Source organism: Salvia splendens, chromosome 4, assembly GCF_004379255.2.
Source record: "Salvia splendens isolate huo1 chromosome 4, SspV2, whole genome shotgun sequence".
NCBI classification, from domain to species: Eukaryota; Viridiplantae; Streptophyta; class Magnoliopsida; order Lamiales; family Lamiaceae; genus Salvia; species Salvia splendens.
Genome location: NC_056035.1, coordinates 27,126,730 through 27,147,748, shown reverse-complemented (window position 1 = coordinate 27,147,748; position 21,019 = coordinate 27,126,730).

Here is a 21,019-nt window from a genome sequence, read left to right as displayed (position 1 = left end):
AGTTGAAGAAACTTCCACCAGGCCTGAAGTATGCTTACATGGAGGCGAATGAGACGTTCCCTGTGATCGTCAACAGCAAACTAACCCAGGAACAGGAGGGTAAATTACTGGACGTGCTCAGGAGAAATAAAAAAGCTATCGGGTGGACTCTATCAGATCTGGTGGGCATCAGTCCCGAATCTTTGCATGCATCATATTCGCTTGGAAGAAGGCGCGAAGGCCTACTGAGATTCACAGAGAAAACTGAACCCGGACATGAGAGAAGAGGTCTTGAAAGAGGTGCTGAAGTTACTATCCTTAGGAATCATCTAATCAATCCCAGATAGTGAGTGGGTGAGCCCGGTTCACATGAGCTCGTACCCACGTGATTAGTCACGGGGTGGAGAATGTGCATTGACTACCGGAAATTAAATACAGCCACTTGAAAAGACCACTTTCCCCTGCCTTTCATCGATCAGATGCTGGAGAGGTTAGTTGGGAAACAATAGTTTTGTTTTCTTGATGGTTATAGTGGCTATTTTTAGATTTACGTCGACCCAGAGGATCAGGACAAGACAACTTTCACCTGCCCTTTTGGCACATATGCTTATAGGAGGATGCCCTTCGGTCTACACAATGCACTTGGAACCTCCCAAAGGTGTATGATGAGCATTTTCTCCGACTTGTTAGAAGAATGTATAGAAATCTTCATGGACAACTTCACACTCTAGGAAGATTCTTTTGAGTCGTGCTTAGGTCATCTGGACGTTGTTCTGAGAAGGTGTCAAGAGAAGAACCGCGTCCTCAACCTCGAGAAGTGTCATTTTATGGTCCCGGATGGTATCGTCCTGGGCCATGTTGTATTTGAGAGAGGAATCCAAGTCGACAAGGCGAAAGTGGATGTAATTTCAAAGCTGCCTTATCCCACGAGTCAGAAGAAAGTAAGAGGATTCTTAGGTCATGCGGGTTTTTACCGAAGGTTCATCAAGGATTTTGTGAAGATCGTGCAACCGCTTACCCACCTCCTGCAGAATGATGTAGATTTTGTCTTCGAGGAGGTATATCAAGGGGCCTTCCAACTTCTGAAGGATAAGCTTGTATCAGCCCCGATAATTAGAGCTCCAGACTGGAATCACCCCTTCAAGGTGATGTGCGATACCAGTGACTTCGTCGTCGGAGCTGTGCTAGGTCAAAGAATTGATGGGAAGAGCTATGTAATTTTCTACGCCTCGAAGACTCTTAATCAGGCACAGAAGAATTAAGACACCACGGAGAAAGAAATGCTAGTTGTTGTGTATTCTTTTGAGAAGTTCCGCCCATATCTACTTGGGTCGAGGGTGATAGTGTTCAATGACCACGCGGATTTAAAATTTCTATTGGCGAAAAAGGAGTCTAAGCCACGACTGATCAGATGGGTGTTGTTACTTTAGGAATTCAACTGGGAGGTAAGAGACAAGAAAGGGACAGAAAACCAAGTGCCTGACCATTTAAGCAGAATATTTCATGGAGATACAGAGGATGCTATATATCAGATGCGCTCCCATAAGAACATCTTTATTATGTGGGAAATTCTTCCAGGCCGATTAGATGGATGGAAGTGATAGCGGTGACTAGTCCAGGAGATTCTGAGAGAGGGAAGTATAAGCTAAATGCAGAACCCTGGTTCGCAGACCTGGCAAATTTCTTAGTTACAGGAGACCTCCCTAGTGCACCAGAAGTTTCTCAGGCCTAGAGGATGAAAATTAGGAGTGAAGCGAAGTACTATTTTTGGGACGATCATTGCCATGCATTGGCATGCGGTGGGCATTTTGGCCCAAGAAAAACTGGTCGGAAGGTTCTGGACAGCGGTTTTTACTGGGCCACATTGAACATAGACGCGTATGAGTTTTTCCAGAGTTGTGGTCGTTGCCAACAGATCGGGGGAATCTCCGCTCGTGACGAAATGCCCAGGTCCCAGTGATCGTCTATGAAGTGTTTGATGTCTGGGGGATGGACTTCATGGGTCTATTCCCGTCTTCCTATGGAAATTCTTATATGCTGGTGGCAGTAGATTAGGTATCAAAATGGATAGAGGCTAAGGCGACTGCCACGTGAGAAGCAAAGGAGGTCATGAAGTTCCTAAAGGCCAATATTTTCAGCCGCTACGACGTTGCTAGGGCGGTTATTTCGGATCAAGGAACACATTTCTGCAACCACAACATGGAAGCCCTGATGAAGAAATACAGAGTACATCACAGATTGTCCACTCCGCATCATCCACAGAGTAACGGGCAGGCGGAGATCTCCAACCGGGAGATAAAAGGAATTTTGGAGAAAATAGTTAACCCGTCGAGGAAAGACTGGAGTAAACGGTTGGTTGATGCTCTTTGGGCCTACCGTACTGCGTTCAAGACCCACATTGGAATGTCGCCTTACATGCTCCTTTTCGGAAAAATGTGCCATCTCCCTTTGGGTGTTGAACATAGAGCTTACTGGGCGGTCAAGGAGATGAATCTAAAGCCCCAGGCCTGTGAGGAAGAGAGGAAACTTCAACTACAAGAGTTGAAGGAATTGAGACTTGAGTCGTATGATGCGGCGATGTGGTACAAGGAAAAAACTAAGTTGTGGCACCACAAAAACCTCTGGATCAAAGAATTACAAGTGGGTCAGAAAGTTCTCTTGTTCTAATCGAGGCTAAAGTTAATGCTGGGAAAGCTGATGTCTAAATGGATAGGACCCTACACGATCGTTGGCCTCCGAGCGAATGGAGCTGTGGAAATTTAGGGAAGCGCTTCTAACTCTATACCTTTTCTTGTTAACGGCCACAGGGTCAAGGTATTTATGGATAGTTCAGAGTTGTGTGTAGTGGAAGAAATTCCACTACGCATGCTCTCCACTATTACCTAACCAGTTAGGTTGCTAAGTATTCTTTGGGAATTCCTAGGTCAAGTAGATAGAAATGAAGTTTTAAACTCAATGGACTGAACTAGCATATTCCTAAGAATACTTACGCATGAATTGTAATTAATGTGAATATGTTTCTTGAATCTTGATATCAAAAAATCCAAACGAAGAAAAAAATGATTACCCAAAAATATTTTTGAGACACCAAGCATACCTGGAAAAGCAATTGAGATTGAAAATATGTTGGATTCATAACCCCTTGACCAGGTTGTTTGGTGTCTCATCTTTTTAGTTAAAACATTTTCTAAAGTGTTGTATTGTGAGAGGGAGTTTGGAATCAGCCGTTCAGTGAGAGAGAGGAATTTTCGGACAAAATGGGGGATGTTTTTAAAATTCAAATTTCAAAATTCAAACTTTTGGGGAAGCGTATGGTTGCTTTCATCATCCTGCAACCGCCCATCTTCCTTTTCCTTTTATCTTTTATCTTCTTTTTTTATTATTGTTATTTCCTCATTTTCTTTTTCCTTTCCTATTTCTATTTTCCTAAAAATAACTTTCCCTACCTTATTAACTTCTCCCTCACAACTTATTTCTCTCACAACGCACACATTCAATTTTCGAAAACCCACATCAAACCATTCCAAATTTCCTTTGTGTCAGTTTCCGGCGAAACTTCCACCGACCACTGCGGATTTCAGTTCGGACCGTCATGGAGAACCAACCACCCAAACACACCAGCCGAAGGAAGAATCCTCAACCCACCAAGGCAAAGACCGGCTAATCTTCTTCAAAATCCTCGACGAACCCGCCTGCGAAGAAGCCACCAATCGTCCCTCAAACGGAGGTGGTGGCGACTTAATCATCTCAAATCGTGACTCCCACCCCGATTACAGTACGGCCGGAGCCAACGGCGGTGGCAACTACAACCTCTACTATTTCGCTAATGATTTCCACCGCTTTACCTGCCGCAACCGCCTTCACCACCACAGAACCGACCGATGTGCCCGATCCAGAGCAAATTATGGAGGAATTCCTCCAAAAAATTGGCCGTGGAACGAAGGCGAGTGCATTTTATGCTCGTATGGCAACGGCATGTCAAGAAGAAAAAGCCGCCCTAACCCCACTGGAAATTCCACCCAGACCGTCGACCTTCCGAGATACCCCCACAGCCCAAGCCCTAACCTCTCACAAAGAAAGCCCACAAAAATTACCCGAAACCCTAACCCATGCGATAGAACCCCCATCTTCGGTGACACAAATCGAAAATCAACCCACGACATCTACCCCTGCCCCTATTATGCCACATGCAGAATCGGCTGATTGTCCCTGCGAGGAGTAGGTAGAGGAAGTAGATGGGAATGAAGAGGAGGAGGAGGAGGGAGGAGAACATGGTAGTGTGGGAGGGGACGAAGATGAGAGAACTTTAGAAGAGTAGGGTGATGAGGGAGTGGTGGGAGATGAGCCAAAGGGTGATGAGGGGAATGAGGGGGACGTGGAGGAAGATACTGTGGTTGCATGGGAGGGTAGAGAAATCGAAGAAGTTGTTGATAATAGGGACATTGCTAATGTTGAGAGAGTTGACGGTAGTGAGATGGCTGATGATAAGGAAGAGGCTGGACAGAATGAGGAGGAGGAGAATGTTGAGGGAGAGATACCTAAGGAAGTTAATGCTGCTGAGAATGGGGGGAAAATCGTCAGTGAGGACGGTGGTGATAGTTTGGACATAGACTGTTGTTTAACCCGAAGAGAAGGGTTGAAAGAAATTGTGGATCTGGATGATGGGTCAGTGGCGGAGGAGATGCAGGTCAACGAAAGGATGACGAGAAGGAACACCCGTAGGAGCAAAAAGGCTGATGAGTTAATGGCGGCGAAGAGGGCAACAGAGCAACAATTATTTTGACCCCTCAGGGTTTTAAAGAAAAGCAAACCATGAAGGCTTCTTAGGCGGATCTGCGTCTTTTCTTCCCGATGAGGAAGAAAAGAGGACGGTTGAAGTAGAAATGCGACTCCGATGACTCCTAGCTCCCATTCTCCATGCTTGAATATGTAAAGAGGACTGTGTGATAACTGAGGTGATAGTGGACTTGAAAGGCCGAGGAATCCTTTTGCATGCATTCTCCTTGCTATTTATGGGAAGGTGTTGGGCCCGAATTCCTAGGTTAAGCTCATCCTATCTTGACATTTATGCCCCTTTAGATGGCATCTTTTCTTCTCTCTCCTGTGACTCATCACTTCATGGGGTGAACTCCACTTGATCAACTTGTCGGATGGGCAATTCCGCTGCTCGTACGCAACTGATCAACTTAGCTTCAATCCTGGCCATTCTTCACTCCTTTCCTGAGTTGATCAAGTCGATCCTGCATTTGCCGCTTTTACACTTTATAGCCCTTGTACACTCAAATTCAACATTCTTTTCGCACAATATCAGCCATGTTAGTGTAATAAACCCTACAAAACCATGCTTGTAACGAGCCATATCAAACTACTCACACTTAAACCATGCTTGTCCTCAAGTATGAAAGAACAACAAGAAAAAGGGCAAGTTACATGCATGAGTCCCTGATTGACTCCTAAAAAAAACAGACTCACTGATATTTACAATACTGACTAAAAACAACACTTTAAACCACAGTTATATTTTCATGTTTGAAACTGGCTCAAATTCTGGCAATATTCCCCACAAGCTTAAGGTCATTCCCAATATTTTGCAGTCTCAAACTCCTCCCTCCTCTTTTTCTTAGTCTGATCAGCCCATCAGTTTGTCAAGATAGCCCCTACCCTAGCCAACTGTAGGATTCACTTGGTCACTCATTCCTCACCAGAGATGTTAGGACCATTCACTCATTCATTTTGTCATACCACTGATGCTTTGAGTTTCACGGGCACAGACCAGTTCCTTAAGGTCTTTTTTAAGGTTGTAACAGGGCCAGAGGTCATGATGTAAATAGGTAAGGATCCTAGGGGTTCTATGTTCCTAAATTTCTTCGCAACAACGAAGGACATATGAACTTGGGAACAAAACTGGAGCAGCCTCCCTATTACATCTTCAATATTCCCCTCATAAACACTATCATTTGGCCATTGTGGCCTTATTCATCTAACTCTCTGTTTTTTTCTATGGCCAAGTTACATTATTTTCCTGCCGTTCCTATCAACTATGCATTTTTTCTTTTCTTATTTTTTGGGGTCGGGTTACACGTGCGAAGATCATAGAATCTCAACGACGTGATGAGAAGTTGGAAGAGACACGTGCGAAGGTGAGAATCGAGAAACAAGACCACTTTCGTGAGGAGGCAGACAATGCTTACCACACGCCTTACACTGCTCACCCTGGAAGCACGAAGATGTATCGAGACTTGAAGCAACGTTTTTGGTGGAATGGAATGAAAGGTGATGTAGCATCGTTTGTGGAACGATGTCTAGCGTGTCAACAAGTGAAGGCCTTACACCAACGACCGTATGAGAAATTGCAACCGATCAAAATTCCAGAATGAAAGTGGGATCACTTGGCCATGGACTTCGTGATGGGTTTACCGAAGTCACAAAAGGGGAATACTGCAATTTGGGTGATCATCGATCGACTCACTAAAAGCGCGCACCTCTTACCGATTAGAATTACCTATGGATCGGACAAGTTAGCTAAGCTCTACGTGAGTGAGATTGTACGTTTACAGGGAGCGCCAAAGACCATTGTGTCCGATCGTGATAAGAAGTTCATGTCAAAATTTTGGATGAGTTTGCAATAGGAGCTAGGCACGAAGTTGAACTTTAGCACTGCTTATCACCCGCAATCTGACGGGCAGTCGGAAAGGATGATTCAAATACTTGAAGATATGCTGCGAGCCGTTGTCCTAGACCAAGGGGAAAGTTGGAAAACTGTTCTGCCTTTGGTTGAATTCGCCTACAACAATAGTTACCAAGCAACGATCGACATGGCGCCGTATGAAGCCCTGTATGGTAGGAAATATCGATCCCCACTCTACTAGGATGAAGTTGGTGAAAGAAGGATGTTAGGACCCGACGCTATCAAGGAGATGACTGAAATTGTGCATCAAATCCGTGCAAGGATCAAAGAAGCTCAATATAGGCAGAAGTCGTATGCTGACGTGCACCGAACGGAAATCAAATTCGATGTTGGTGACAAAGTCTTCTTGAAAGTATCCCCGACGAGAGGAGTTGTGAGGTTTGGAGTGAAGGGCATATTGAAACCGCGTTTTGTAGGGCGGTACAAGATTAGTGGTAAAGTAGGTCCTGTACCGTATCGCCAGGCGTTACCTCCTAGTTTTAGGAGTGTGCACAACGTATTCCATGTGTCGCAGTTGCGCAAGTACGTGTTTGATCCCAAGCATTTGATTCATCAAGAAGAGGTTGTCCTGACCCCCGTCATGAGCTACGAGGAGAGACCCGGAGCAATCTTAGATCGAAGGGTGCAAGAGTTACGAAACAAGTCAATAGCATCAGTGAAAGTGTTGTGGAAACACCATGGTCCCGAGGAAGCCACATGGGAGTTAGAAGACATGATGAAAGAAAAGTACCCCGAATTGTTTATGTGAGACGACCATATTTTGGGACGAAATTTCTGTTAAGAGGGGAAGGATGTAGCACCCCAAAAAATTTGCGACTTTTGTTTTTATTAATGTGGATGTTGAATGGGAATTTCTTTTATGGAAATTGATTTTCTATGTGATTGAGTTAATTATGTGGAATAATACGAATTATGTTCCAATGTGTGAATTAAATTAAATGGGATCTGCATATTTTTCTAGCCATTTTATTTGATACTTTTCGGCCCTCCTAATTATTTGAAATAGTATTTTCTTTCTTGGATTTAATTAATTATTTTGGGATAATTATCCAAATTAAATCCAAACCAAATTATCCCTATGTTATTCTACATAATTTCCGACTCCTTGCCCATTTCTTGGTTTTTCAAAATCTCCTATTAATTAGGAGAATAAATTATTTTGTAGATTTAATTGGTACCTTACTTATTTCCTTCTTTGAATTAAAAATTCAATTAAATCTCTCTATATCCTATTTTAATTAGGATTTGACTCTTTCCTTCTTTAAGACCTCATAAATTTTCGCCCCTTATGCCTTTCAATTACCTTGTTGGATTAATTTAATTGTTACTTTTTTTATGGGAGCCTTTTCCACAAGAAATTACCAAATTTAAATCCTACTCCTATTTAATTTGGGGATTTAAATATTTCCTTTGATTACTCCCTACTTTACACGCCCCCCCCCCCTCCTATTTGAAGAATTCATATTTATGGGATGCTCAATATCTTTTTACCCATTTTTGTGAGTATATTTCTCTCCGAGTAATACCATAATTTTCGACAAATTACTCCCACACTACACGCCTATTTTTCTAATTGTGGACTTATTCATTGATCTCTATTTTATTCTTCCACAATTTTAATTGTTTAGTTAAGTGTGGGAATAATTATTGAATATAAATTAAGAAAACCCTAACCCTAATCTTCACTCCACATGCCTCCCTCTCTTCCTCTCCCCTCCCACATGTTTTTCTCCTCCCGTCCCCTCTCTCTCAAGTGCTCCAAATCAATCCTTCATTGTTGCTTCGATTTGGAGTTGGAAACTCAAGATCCGTTGAGGAATCGCACCAATTGTCTTTTCTACCGATTGTTTTCAAGAGAAAGGTATAATTTTTTATCCATCTTTCCCCTTCTTATCATTGAATCCATGATTCTTGAACCCCTCATGCATATAGTGAGTGGAAAATCGTAAATCTAAGAATTTATTGGTTGGGAAGGATGGTTGCACATGAATGGTTGTGTGTGTGCGCGTGTATCTAAGTGTGTGTGAGTGTGTGGATGAATCGTTGTGAATGTTATGTGCGAATAGGAAAGCATAGTTGTAATCTCATTTTTGAAGCATGACTATGTGTTGGAAGCATGAATATGTATGTGTGAATGTATGATAGACAAACTAGGGTTTGTGAATGTTGAGCATGAAAACTGTTGTGTTCGGACAGTAGGTTCAGACGGATTTTTAACTGGATCAAGTTTTAGATGTCTTCTGTGTTGTGTCAAAATTTCAGCTTCAATTGATAACGGACGAATTTATAACGAATATTTCAATTTAACTGCGTAGTCCTGCTAGAAATTGTGTTTCGTCCAGTGAATTTCGTTTTTGTTTAGACCGATCAAAAGATATGATTTTGGTGTGGAATTTTAAATGGACAAACCTTTATGTGTCTACTGTGTGGTGACCAAATTTTAGCTTCATATGAGATCGGATTGAATTTTAATGATTTTTACAAAAATACTGTGTTGTTCTGCCAGATTCTGGTTTTGTTAAAATAAGCTTTGTTGACAAGCTTTGAATGCATTACATGATACATGTATGAATAAGGAACGTATCCTATGATGTGGTTATGTGTTGCACGTTGATGTTGTTGTTTATTTTAGTGTAATTGGATTAACTTGATTGGAAGTGCGGAGTGCACGCTTGTTTGGATTCATTATGACAATACGGGGGTTTAGGGGCAGCACCCCCGAGTAGCGGGGTCCAAGGGACAGCAGCACCCCCGAGTAGCGGGGTCCAAGGGACAGCAGCCCCTGAGTATTCGAATGTATGGAATGTGTAATGTACTAAGGTGCAATTCAATTGTTACGATATTTCATTTATGCAAAAGTTTGAATTTTGAGATGACTTGTTTTAGTTAATCAAGGATTGCACTAAAATAGGGGAGGATTGTTGTTTATTTTAGTATAATTGGATTAACTTGATTGATCAATATTGTCATAACGAAACATCATATAAGTTGGAAGTGCGGAGTGCACGCTTGTTTGAATTCATTATGACAAGACGGGGGTTCGGGGGTAGCGCCCCCGAGTAGAGGGGTCCAAGGGGCAGAGCCCCTGGCAGGGGTCGAGCTGTGCAGAAAATTCATCTGGAAATCTAATTTCCGATAATTGAAGGACTAATTTGTAATTTTAGAAACCTGCCAAAAATCAGTTAAAATCGGTTAACTGATGAAGAGACGCAATGTTTCGTGACCAGACGCGATGCTTCATTTCTGCATCTTCTTATTGATCATTTTCGGTTCTAAGATCTGATCTAGAAATCAACATACGAATCTTCTACAAACCTGAATTGTATCCGATCAAATATTGGTAGAACCACCAAATTGATTTGATCTGAAAGTGTTGTTCACACCTTTCAGTATATCCGGTTGTTCATATTTCAGTAAATCTCCCTAACAAAGATCAAATCAATTTATCTGAAAATGTCGAACAAGGAAACGGCGAAGGAAGCAACGAAAGGTTTTGCGAAGTTGGATAAGTTTGCTGGCCAGGATTTCAGATGCTGTCAGAAGAAGATGCATTTCATGTTAACTGGTCTGAAGGTCGTGTATGTTCTGAGTACTCCCATGCCTGAGGCTGTTGATAATGAAACTCTGGAACAGACGAGGAGGCGGATGAAGTGGGAGAACGACAACTACATATGTCGTGGTCACATTTTAAACGGTATGTCTGATTCCCTATTTGATGTGTATCAAAACGTAGAGTCTGCTAAAGAGTTGTGGGATTCCCTCGAAGCCAAATATATGGCAGAAGATGCCTCTAGCAAGAAATTTCTTGTTGGTAATTTTATTAACTATAAAATGGTTGATTCGAGGCCTGTCATGGAAAAATATAATGAATTGTTAAGGATATTGGGACAATTTCCCCAATATCATATGAAAATGGATGAATCCATTTCTGTTTCTAGCATTATCGATAAACTGCCACCCTCCTGGAAAGATTTTAAAAACAATATGAAACATAAGAAGGATGAGTTGAATCTGGTCGAACTTGGAAATGACTTCCAAATCGATCAGTCCATACGTGATATGGAAAAGGGCTCTGTCGTTAATGGGAAAATAATGGTTGGTTCTTCTGTGAACATGGTGGAAGGGGGTGAATCCTCCAAGGCTGGGAAAGAGAAAAGATCGTTTCAAGGAAAACGAAAGTTTCAAGGAAACTACAGTAAGGCTGGGGATAAGAAGCCTAAATTGATGTGTTGGAAGTGCAGTAAATCTGGGCACTTCAAAAGGGACTGCAAGTCTGGAAACGGTGGAAGTAAAGGAAAGAACATGGCTGGTACAAGTGGATCCAAGGATCCGGGAAAACAATCAGGTTCGTTTTCTGTACCTAATGATCATTCGGTTGAAAATTATTATGCATCAATAATTTCTGAAGCACTTTATGTGCAGGATGATGATCTCTCGTGGTGGGTTGATTCGGGTGCAACGTGTCATGTGTGCAAGGATCGTCAATGGTTCAAAGATTTCAAACCAATTGAAGATGGATCTTCGTTGAAGATGGACAACGTTGCAACTGAACCAATCAAAGGATTAGGAACTGTTAGCCTAGCGTTTACTTCCGGAAACTCTTTAGTGTTAAAGAATGTTGCATATGTACCTGGTATTCGTAAAAACTTGGTGTCTGGTATTATATTAAACAATTGTGGTTACAAACAAGTTTTAGAAAGTGATAAATATATTACAAACAAGTTTTAGAAAGTGATAAATATATTCTGGCCTAAGTGAAGGATTTTGGGGTAAGGCTATGTTAACAGCCTGTTACTTATTGAACAGAGTTCCTAATAAAATGAACAAAATAACCCCTTATGAACTTTGGCATAAGAAACCAACAAAACTGAGTTATCTCAGCGTTTTGGGTTGTCGAGCTGTGGTAAGATTAACTGATCCTAAAATAAAGACCATAGATCAGAGAGGTATAGATTGTGTATTCCTTAGTTATCCTGAAAATTCTGTCTGTTATAGGTTCTACGTCATAGAACCTAATGACTATGTATCTGTGCACTCTATTATTGAGTCAAGAGATGTTGATTTTGGGAATGAGGATAGATTCAATCGTGTAATGTACTACAGCAGCCCCTGAGTATTCGAATGTATGAAATGTGTAATGTACTAAGGTGCAATTCAATCGTTACGATATTTCATTTATGCAAAAGTTTGAATTTTAAGATGACTTGTTTTAGTTAATCAAGGATTTCACTAAAATAGGGGAGGATTGTTGTTTATTTTAGTATAATTGGATTAACTTGATTGATCAATATTGTCATAACGAGACAACATATAAGTTGGAAGTGCGGAGTGCACGCTTGTTTGAATTCATTATGACAAGAAGGGGGTTCGGGGGCAGTGCCCCCGAGTAGCGGGGTCCAAGGGGCAGAGCCCCTGGCTGGGGTCGAGCTGTACAGAAAATTCATCCGGAAATCTAATTTCCGATAATTGAAGGACTAATTTGTAATTTTAGAAACCCGCCAAAAATCAGTTAAAATCGGTTAACTGATGAAGAGACGCAATGTTTCGTGAACAGACGCGATGCTTCGTTTCTACATCTTCTTATTGATCATTTTCGGTTCTAAGATCTGATTTAGAAATCAACATACGAATATTCTACAAACCTGAATTGTATCCGATCAAATATTGGTAGAACCACCAAATTGATTTGATCTGAAAGTGTTGTTCACATCTTTCAGTATATCTGGTTGTTCATATTTCAGTAAATCTCCCTAACAGATGTATGCTAGAATGTTCGTTTCGTTTATGTTGGTGAACATTTGGGATGGGCAATATAAGAAAACGATGAAAGGAACGATAGAGCATGCATGATAAATGTGTTGATGGAAACACTGATTGTGTTATGGTGTTGACAAGGGTTGTTGTGCGTACGTGGTACAAAGAGCAAGGGTTGCATTAAAGTTGTGAATTGTGTTGTATAAGCAAGCGAGGTGGGCTTTCTTTTACTAAACTCTTTTACGCTTTCAAAAGTATGATACGGTGTTATAAGGGTGGTTTAAAGTGTTATGTCATGCCATGATTGTTTTGATGTTGAGATTGTTGCCTGATGCCTAGTTCGTTTGAGCTTGCTCCGTTAGGCTATAGGGCTGTGTTAAACGAATTCGGGTCTGAGTAGGGCCGCAAACCCTATCAGGCTGTGTACACTGGTGGGATCGTGAGCAGTCCTTGCTAGTCGGCCGGTCTTGTGGGCGAATAGTGTGGCCACACTTTCGTTGCACTATGGTATGCGGATGTGAATGATTGATTGTTGAGAAAGTGGGAAGATTGTTTTGTCTTGCCAGACTATGAAACTGTTTTTGTGATACTCGATGATATTTCTCTTCTAAATGTAAAACTCGAGTTCACTATGGTATGGATGACATAACTTTTATCAAATATTTTCGGCATGAGCCCATTGAGTATATTAAGTACTCAGCCCTGCAGATGTTTTCCCTATGTGCAGGTTGAGCGATGATGTTGCGGTGGATGTTGAGTCGAGCCTTAAGATTTCCCGGATGCATCGTGTCTTCATACATGGGCATCATCCTATGACTCTCTCTCCGCTGCCTTGTTTGAAATTGCTTTCTTTCTAAAAGTCTTCCGTTTGTTTTCCCATACTATGTTATGACATTAATTACCTGGAGACATTAATCCGCTGCTTAACTATTCGATAGACTAAAATATTTCTTTTGGAAGTTAATTGAGTTTTCATATTAAATGTTGTCCTTTATTGCTTCCCCAATTTCTTCCTCGCTTCTTAGTTCCTCCTCTAGTCGCGAGTTCCCCGTCTTTACTATCCTTAGTAAGGGCGGTCGTGACATCCCCCCTCTCACTTTATCATAAGTTGCCCTCATGCTAGCCAGATAAAGTGGAAAAGAGTAGTAGTGTTGCAACCAAAAACATTCTAAAAACCTAATGACAGAGACAAAACTTCTCACACTTAGACCGAGCAACAGGCTAAGTAGGAGAAGGTAACACAACAAACATCGAGAACATATAACAGAAAATAAACTTCTCACACTTAGACTGGGCACCAGGCTAAGTGTGAAGAAGACAAACAGACACACACACACATATATACAAAAACTAAAACACGTAAATTACTTGGTCATCAGGGGAGGATTCATCTCCACGGCTGATCCTGTCTGAAGTCAGCTTATCTGGGGTGGGAATCAACTCTGTCAGTCGGTCGCCGACTGCTTTGGCCATGGGTAGCATGATGGGGAGTCCTCTGCCTCGGTGGGATTACTTCTCTGGCCATCAAAGAAATCATATCCCGCACCGCGAAGACCGACGTTCTAATATCCTCATTATGTTTCATCTGTATTTCCATCTGGGATGTTAGCAGCTGCATTTGGGCCTCGATGCTCATGGCTATTCTTTCAGTATTTAGAGCTATCCTCTCAACCAGCCCTTCCATTTTGGCTCTCCACTCACCATGCTGTCCTACAAGCTCCACAAGACTAGCTTGTCTAGGTGACACTTCAGGTGCAGCGGATGTAGAAGGTGCAACAGCTTCATCTTGTGTGTGGAGAGTGTAGGTGGCTATCTCAGTTGCCACTCTAGTCTCTGTCTCTTTCTCAGCCACAATTACCTCCACCTGCTTCTTTATCTTTCTCTTCTTAACATATTCCACCGGCTGTGAACCTGGCTTAGTCACATCGTAGAAGTTAACAACGCCACCCCTTTTTACTAGAACGCCGACATTCAAGAGGAATTGTTCACCAAATAACTCGGGTTGAGGGCAATAAGATAGCCTGGGTATCCTTTCTACGATGGTTACCTCTACACAGTTCTTGAAGATGGCTCCGAGAAGATGACAGCCATTCAGATTTCGGGCAACCCGGCTAGAGATCGATTGATAGGTGCGGTCAATCCAATAGCCTAAGTGAACCTTCCTTTTCTTCATCCTACACCACATAAAGTACAACTCGGCTTCTGTAACGGGGGCTGCAGTGTTGGCTTGGCAAAGCAGATTGGTGTCCACAAAGACTTGAGGATGGGGTTCCTGAAGTAATCAGCTGTGGATACGGTCTGTTGGTAGGCCTTAGTGCCCCTCAGAACCATTTCTTGCCAAGCAGCTTGCTCGCTGAACCCTGGGATTTCCCTTGGAGGGCCTATGTCCCTCGCAAACCATTCAATCTCCTGGTCCGCAGTGTACAGGCCAAGCCTAACCGACCACTGCCGGATGCTCATTCTCATATCTCTTGTAAATAGCCTGAAGCGGATAGACTCAGCTCCGACATCAGTCGAGTATGTGAGATGGAATGAATTGAAGAACTTTTGAGCCAACTCTATTGGCATCTTTGGCGAGCTTGGAACCAAAAACCAATCAAAACCAATCCCTGTGATAAACTCCATGAATTCCTCTACTGCTTCCAGCTCCTCCAAGGCCTCTTGGTTCAGTCGTCTCCCAGATCTTGGTTTCTTGCCTCGCTCGATCTTGGCCCCACAATTCTTCATCTATTAGAGGTCTTCGAACGTAATCATTAGTCCGAGCAGGTCATTGTCCAGACGGACCTGGATCTTCTTGAATTGTATTCTAGCCATTTCTGGCATCTGTTCGGACGTACTCCTCGCCCCATAATTCCGTCGCTTGGTGAGAAGCTCCTTTCTCAGTACCTCATCCTCGTCCTCATCTTGTTCCTCAGATCTCCGCCTTCCTTCTTGAATTACCAAGGTTGCTGGAGCCTGTCTAGGTTTTTTCTTTAACGGGGAAGCTATGGCCTTCCCCTTCCTTTTTCTTTCCTTTCTGTCCCTCTCAATGTCATCCTCTGTACAGGCGGTTTGACTTGCCCAGAGCTAGGCAACGCGTCTATCAGAGTGAAGATGATATCGTCTTCTTCCTCGGGTTCTTCATCAATTAGGAGCCTCCTCCTGCAACGTGGGGGACTTACTTCTCTGCTTATATCTTCCTCTGTCATTTCTCCAGAGGTTCTCCTACGTTGTTCATCTACATACTTCCTCCCCGAGGTCTCTTCTCTAGCTGCCCTTCGCTGATATGTTCAGACGGCAGCAGCTCCCACTTTTGTAGCCTCATCCCTAGGAGAAGCTTGCTTAGTCAACTCCTTCTCACCTACCACTCCTCTTCGTCCTGGTTCCCCATAAGTAGTCACTTCAACTCTCCTAGTGGATTGCAACCCAGCAGTACTATCTCCATCTGTTCCCATACCTATCTCAGTCGTCTCCAATTCCCCCATCGCCAAGTGTGCTGCGACCGCCTCTGTAGCGAGTAACGGTTACTCAGTTTCAGTTGCTCCTTCAGTATCCAAAGGAATTGGTTCTACCTGAACCTCCTTCGATAATTCAAATGACGAGTCTGGCTCCACCCATGTATCTTTCTGCCTAACAATCTCCAGGGCTTCGTCTTGCTGGGCGGTGGGCTCCTCTATATGTTTGTCTGTACTTAAGAGTTGGTGCTCTATCCCTTCTCCTTGTTCCACTGCTAAACCCGTCTTCGTCATCCCTGCTTCTTCGTAATTATCGGCAGTCTTAGTTTCCTCCCTACAGATTACTGAGGATTGGACATCTTCGGTAGACGGTGGGGTAGGTATTATCCCCGCCTGAGTTAGCAATTGAGTAGCATTAACTTCGGGTTTCAGCGACTGGATCAACAACTTCAATGTCTCTAGAGAGAGTGTGATGGTGGCTGGTTGACCGCTTCCAGTGGTTTGCGGTGCCATATTGGTCGGAATGGTACCCGCCCCTTCGACTCCTTGTTGTACGGGTTTTGAAATTCTAGCGGATTTGGGCGTAGAGGTGCTTCCTGAGGCGGTCTGTGACTGTCCTTCCATTTCCCTTGGGTAGAATGTGTGGTTTTCGGAACTAGGGTTTGTTCAAGCCGGAATCTGCAGAGAAAATCATGATGAGAAATTCTTAATAAATCAAAATCAGTTTGAATGAAGTAAGAACGATAGAATGGCCTTAATTTGATCTAGTTGTGAAGCCCTCTATAATGTGAGTTAAAAGCCTAGAGTAGAACACTTTCTACTAAACGAGAAAAAAAAAGAGGCTGCCACTTGATGCTTAGGGAGAAATGACATAGGGGAGTAAGGACTAAAGGAAATAGGATAACCAGTTGAGCTTAATTCTTTCGAATCTGCTAGACCTGCCACATTGGAAAGGCACCCCCTAGTAAACAATTTGAGTCTGTACTAAATTTTTTTTTCATCTTTCTAAAAGCTTTCATGTCATGTGAACAAGGGGGCGGAGTAGAGGGCAACTCACCATTCGGAGCATGAGAGATATAAGTAAAAATTAAGAAAATAAAATGGGCAAGGAAATCTGTAATCTGACCCGAGAAAAAAAAGTGAAAAAAAGAGTTAGTTAGAAAATGGGCAGGAAAATGCTGTAACTTGACCAAAGAAAAATTTTAGAGAAAAAAAGTGGGCAGGAAAAGTTGTAGCCTGACCCAGGAAAAAGAAAAAAAGTTAGAAATAAAATTCAGGGCAGGAAAAATTGTAACCTCGCCCGGTAGAAAAGAAAAAGAATAGATGAATAAGGACAAAATGCCCAAGGAACAGCTCCAAATTTTGGGAAGTTAGATTGTAAAAAGGGAGGTTTTTTCCATCTTTTGTCCCTAAGTTCACATGTCCTAAGTATAATTTTCTCGTACTTTTTGAACTTAGGCCCCCTAGGATTCTCATCTATACACTGTAATCCCCTGGCCCCATTACAAACAAATGAAAGACCTTAAGGAACTTTCCATGTGTCGGTAGAACTCAAGGCACTAGTGGTATGGCAAAAATGAATGAGTGAATGATCCTAACGTTTCTGGTAAGGAATGAGTGACCGAGTGAATCCAACAATTGGTAAAAATAGAGGCTGTCTTGACGAACTAACAGACTGACCAGATAGAAGAAGGGAGGGGGAGGAATCTCAGACTGTAGACGATTGGATTGACCTTAAGCTCGTGGGAACGACTGCTAGAACTTGAACATGTTTACACATCTGTGTTTGTTTTTGTTTTCTGTGTCTTGTTGGTTTTCGTTTAAGTGTGCTTGTGTCTGTGTTTTTTGTCTAAGTCTTTTAGCGTCTAGGTCTAGGAGTTTGAGTATTTTTCTTGTCTGTAGAGTCGGTCAAGTGATAACAATGCATTGAAATTTGCCTTATTTCTTTTATCTTCTCTTTTATACTTGAGGACAAGTATTGTTCAAGTGTGAGCAGTTTAATAATGCTTATTTCATGCATTGGTTATGGGGTTAAATTTTGTAATCTCAGTGAACTAATAAGTGTTTGTAAGTTCAGGTGCGTGAAAAATCTGCTAGACCCAGGAAATGCACGTAAATCAACTGGGCAGATAAAAGTGAGGAAAAGTGAAGTGAAAAGCGCCAGAAATCTACCTGACCGAGGAAATGACGAAAACGCTGGCAGGAAGCAAAAGTGGAGCAAGGAGCAATTTCGGAGGGCAAAAATGACAAATCATGAAGAAGGAGTGCCCTAGGGATTCATGCCTCAACTATATAAAGGGACAACCACTTTGAAGAGAGGGCACTTCTCACCAGCTTCAACACACTCCTTAGTTTCATTTTTAGTTTTAGCTCACTTCACACACGCACTTGGCATCGATGGGAAAATTCTGGGTATTTTGTGGCGGTTTAGCTTAGTTCTGTGGTGTAACACCGTCCCCAAGGGGGGGTGAAGATACAATCATTTTACATTTCTGCTGTTTTTATCTCGCCGTGAACTTCTTTGCTGGAAGCTCGGTGACTACTAATCTGTTAGAACCTATTTTCAGTAGCTATGGAAGTATATGTTTTCCGTTTTATTTTGGTTTTTATGCTTGATGTTAGTTTTTATTGATTTGGATGCTTTTCGCAATTGGTTACTGAATCGGAGTTGAGATCAGTTGAATTGGAGTTGTTTTGTTGTTGAATCGGTTGAATCGCAGTTGATGGATGTGGATCTGGATGCGGTCGAGTTTGGATCGGGTTGATTGGGAGTGGAATTGTGATTTGGAGTTGTAGATCTGATATGTACTGGCTTGGATTTGCATGATTTATGATTGTTTTTACCGTTGCTTTCGATTTGCTCGACCGGGTAGTTTAGATCTGGTAGTTTCTAGCTTAATCGTTGTGTTCGAAGTCCGATCTGAGTTTGCTCTGTTTCTCTGTGTTTGATGCACTGTTTCGTTCATGTTCACGTTAATTTGATAAAGAAGATGAAGATCGTTGGTAGTTAGATTCAGATCCGTTTGTTTGTTTGTTATGCAGCTTTATCTATCGCAGTAGCTAAATCGGGAAATCTGTCTCATTGCCTTTTTCATACTTATTTGTCTAACTGTTTTGGGAAACAATTTACTTGACCTGGTAGTTCGTTTAAACTTTCCTTCTTTCATTCATTTCTCGAGTCATGCATGCGTACGTGTTTTTCTTGTTTCCTAGGTCTAGTAGTTAGTTTAGTACTTTCAATTCTCTTGCGTCCAGTAGTTTTTTACGAAATTCTTAACCCATGACCTGCGTGGCAGCAGTCGACCCCTTTTACCAAATCCTCTGAACACTTGCTAACACCTCTGTCTCTGTGGGATCGATCCTTACTTCCATATACTAGCCAATAGTATGATGGGTTAAGATTTTGAAGCAGTAAAAAGTGTATCCAACGACCATTTCTGATAGATTCATGATCTCCTAGACCTTGTGATCTAATGAATCCTCTGAACCTGTTGGATTGAGAAACACCTAGTGTACACATTTTTCCATAGCTACTTCACCAATCATATAGAGAAAAGTCTTCTAAATGTCCCTCTAATTAGCAGAATGAGAAAAGGTGACATGGATCGATCACCTTGCAGTCTCAACCCTCTTTATAGCTGAAATGTGGAAGTGGGGAACAATTAATTAGACTCAATATAGACGTAGTTTTGACACACTAGTATTAACACCCGTGATATACACGAGACATAAGATTTTCGTATAATGAATACTAATACCAATGAAACTATAGAAACTAAGAATTCAAAACAATAGAAAGATTTACAAATACAAAGATGTACTTAACATGTCCCACTCTAAATCAATAATTTATTCCTTCTTAATAAATGAAAACATTTCAAATTCAGCAAACGATTTTATACAATTTTAATTTATGATATAAGTGGAGTATAAATGACAAAGAAGAGATGTGTGACTAATGACCAAAGAGTGTGAGTTAGTTAGAATACGATATACAAATAAAAAAAATATGTGTGAGTAGAGATCAAAGAGAAAAAATCAAATTATTATATAAATATAATAATTATATAGTTTAATTGTGTATTATCATATGAAAAAAATAGAGTACAGTTTTACATATCACATGATAATTAGAAAAATCTTGAAGTAGGTAATAAAAAGAAGATATTTTAGCAACCTCCAATCTTCAAAAAAGATAATGCTAAAATATTCATATAAGTACAATTAAGAATTATGTATATAGCTAGCATACTAAATTAAAATGCATTACATCTATTTATATTGTATTTTATAATTTGAATAATTGATAAGTATTATCTCTATCCAAATAAACATGAAATATAATTCATTTTATTATTTATCCTAACAGTTAGAATGCTGCATATATCAAAATATTCGTTGAAATAAACTAATAAAGCAAATGGATTTTGTAGAGTATCATTTTTTTTAAGAATTGAAAGAAAGACAATAAGAAAAGTTATTTTAAATAAAAATATATCAAATAATAATAACAATAATAATAATAATAATAAAAATACATTGTTAGGATTATGAAATCAATTAATATATTATCCTAATCTAAAATTGGTTTCTATAACAAATAATTCAATTATCTCTTATCTCCCATCTCTTCGTACAGCTTCAAAAAGAGTGGGGATGGGGTGTTCTTCTTTCTTTATTATCTTTATATTTGTCTTTATATTTGTGTATTAATTATTATCATATAAATTTATGCGAAGTATACATTTAAAATTAAAGGAGGTCATTTATTTTAGCTAATAATATCTATGAGATACATAAAATATAATTAAAATAATATTAATGCATAATATCTAGTTTAGAATAGACGTATACATAATTTTCATGCATGAAACAGTGGACCACTTTGACATACGCATACAATGTGTTAAAGGTCAGGGGCGGACGCAAAAATAAATTCCGGTTAGGGCTCCACTGTATTTAATTTTTGTATTATATTGTAGTATTATATAGATATAAAAAATAGTAATTATGAAAAAAAAATCACAAACACAACAAACATAAAAGGCATAAATACTATATTCATAAAACTAAACCAATACATAAATTGAAATATTACCATGCGATAACTATAGATGCGACTTCATGCGGATAAATAGCACTGTAAACAAATTCAAACTATTTA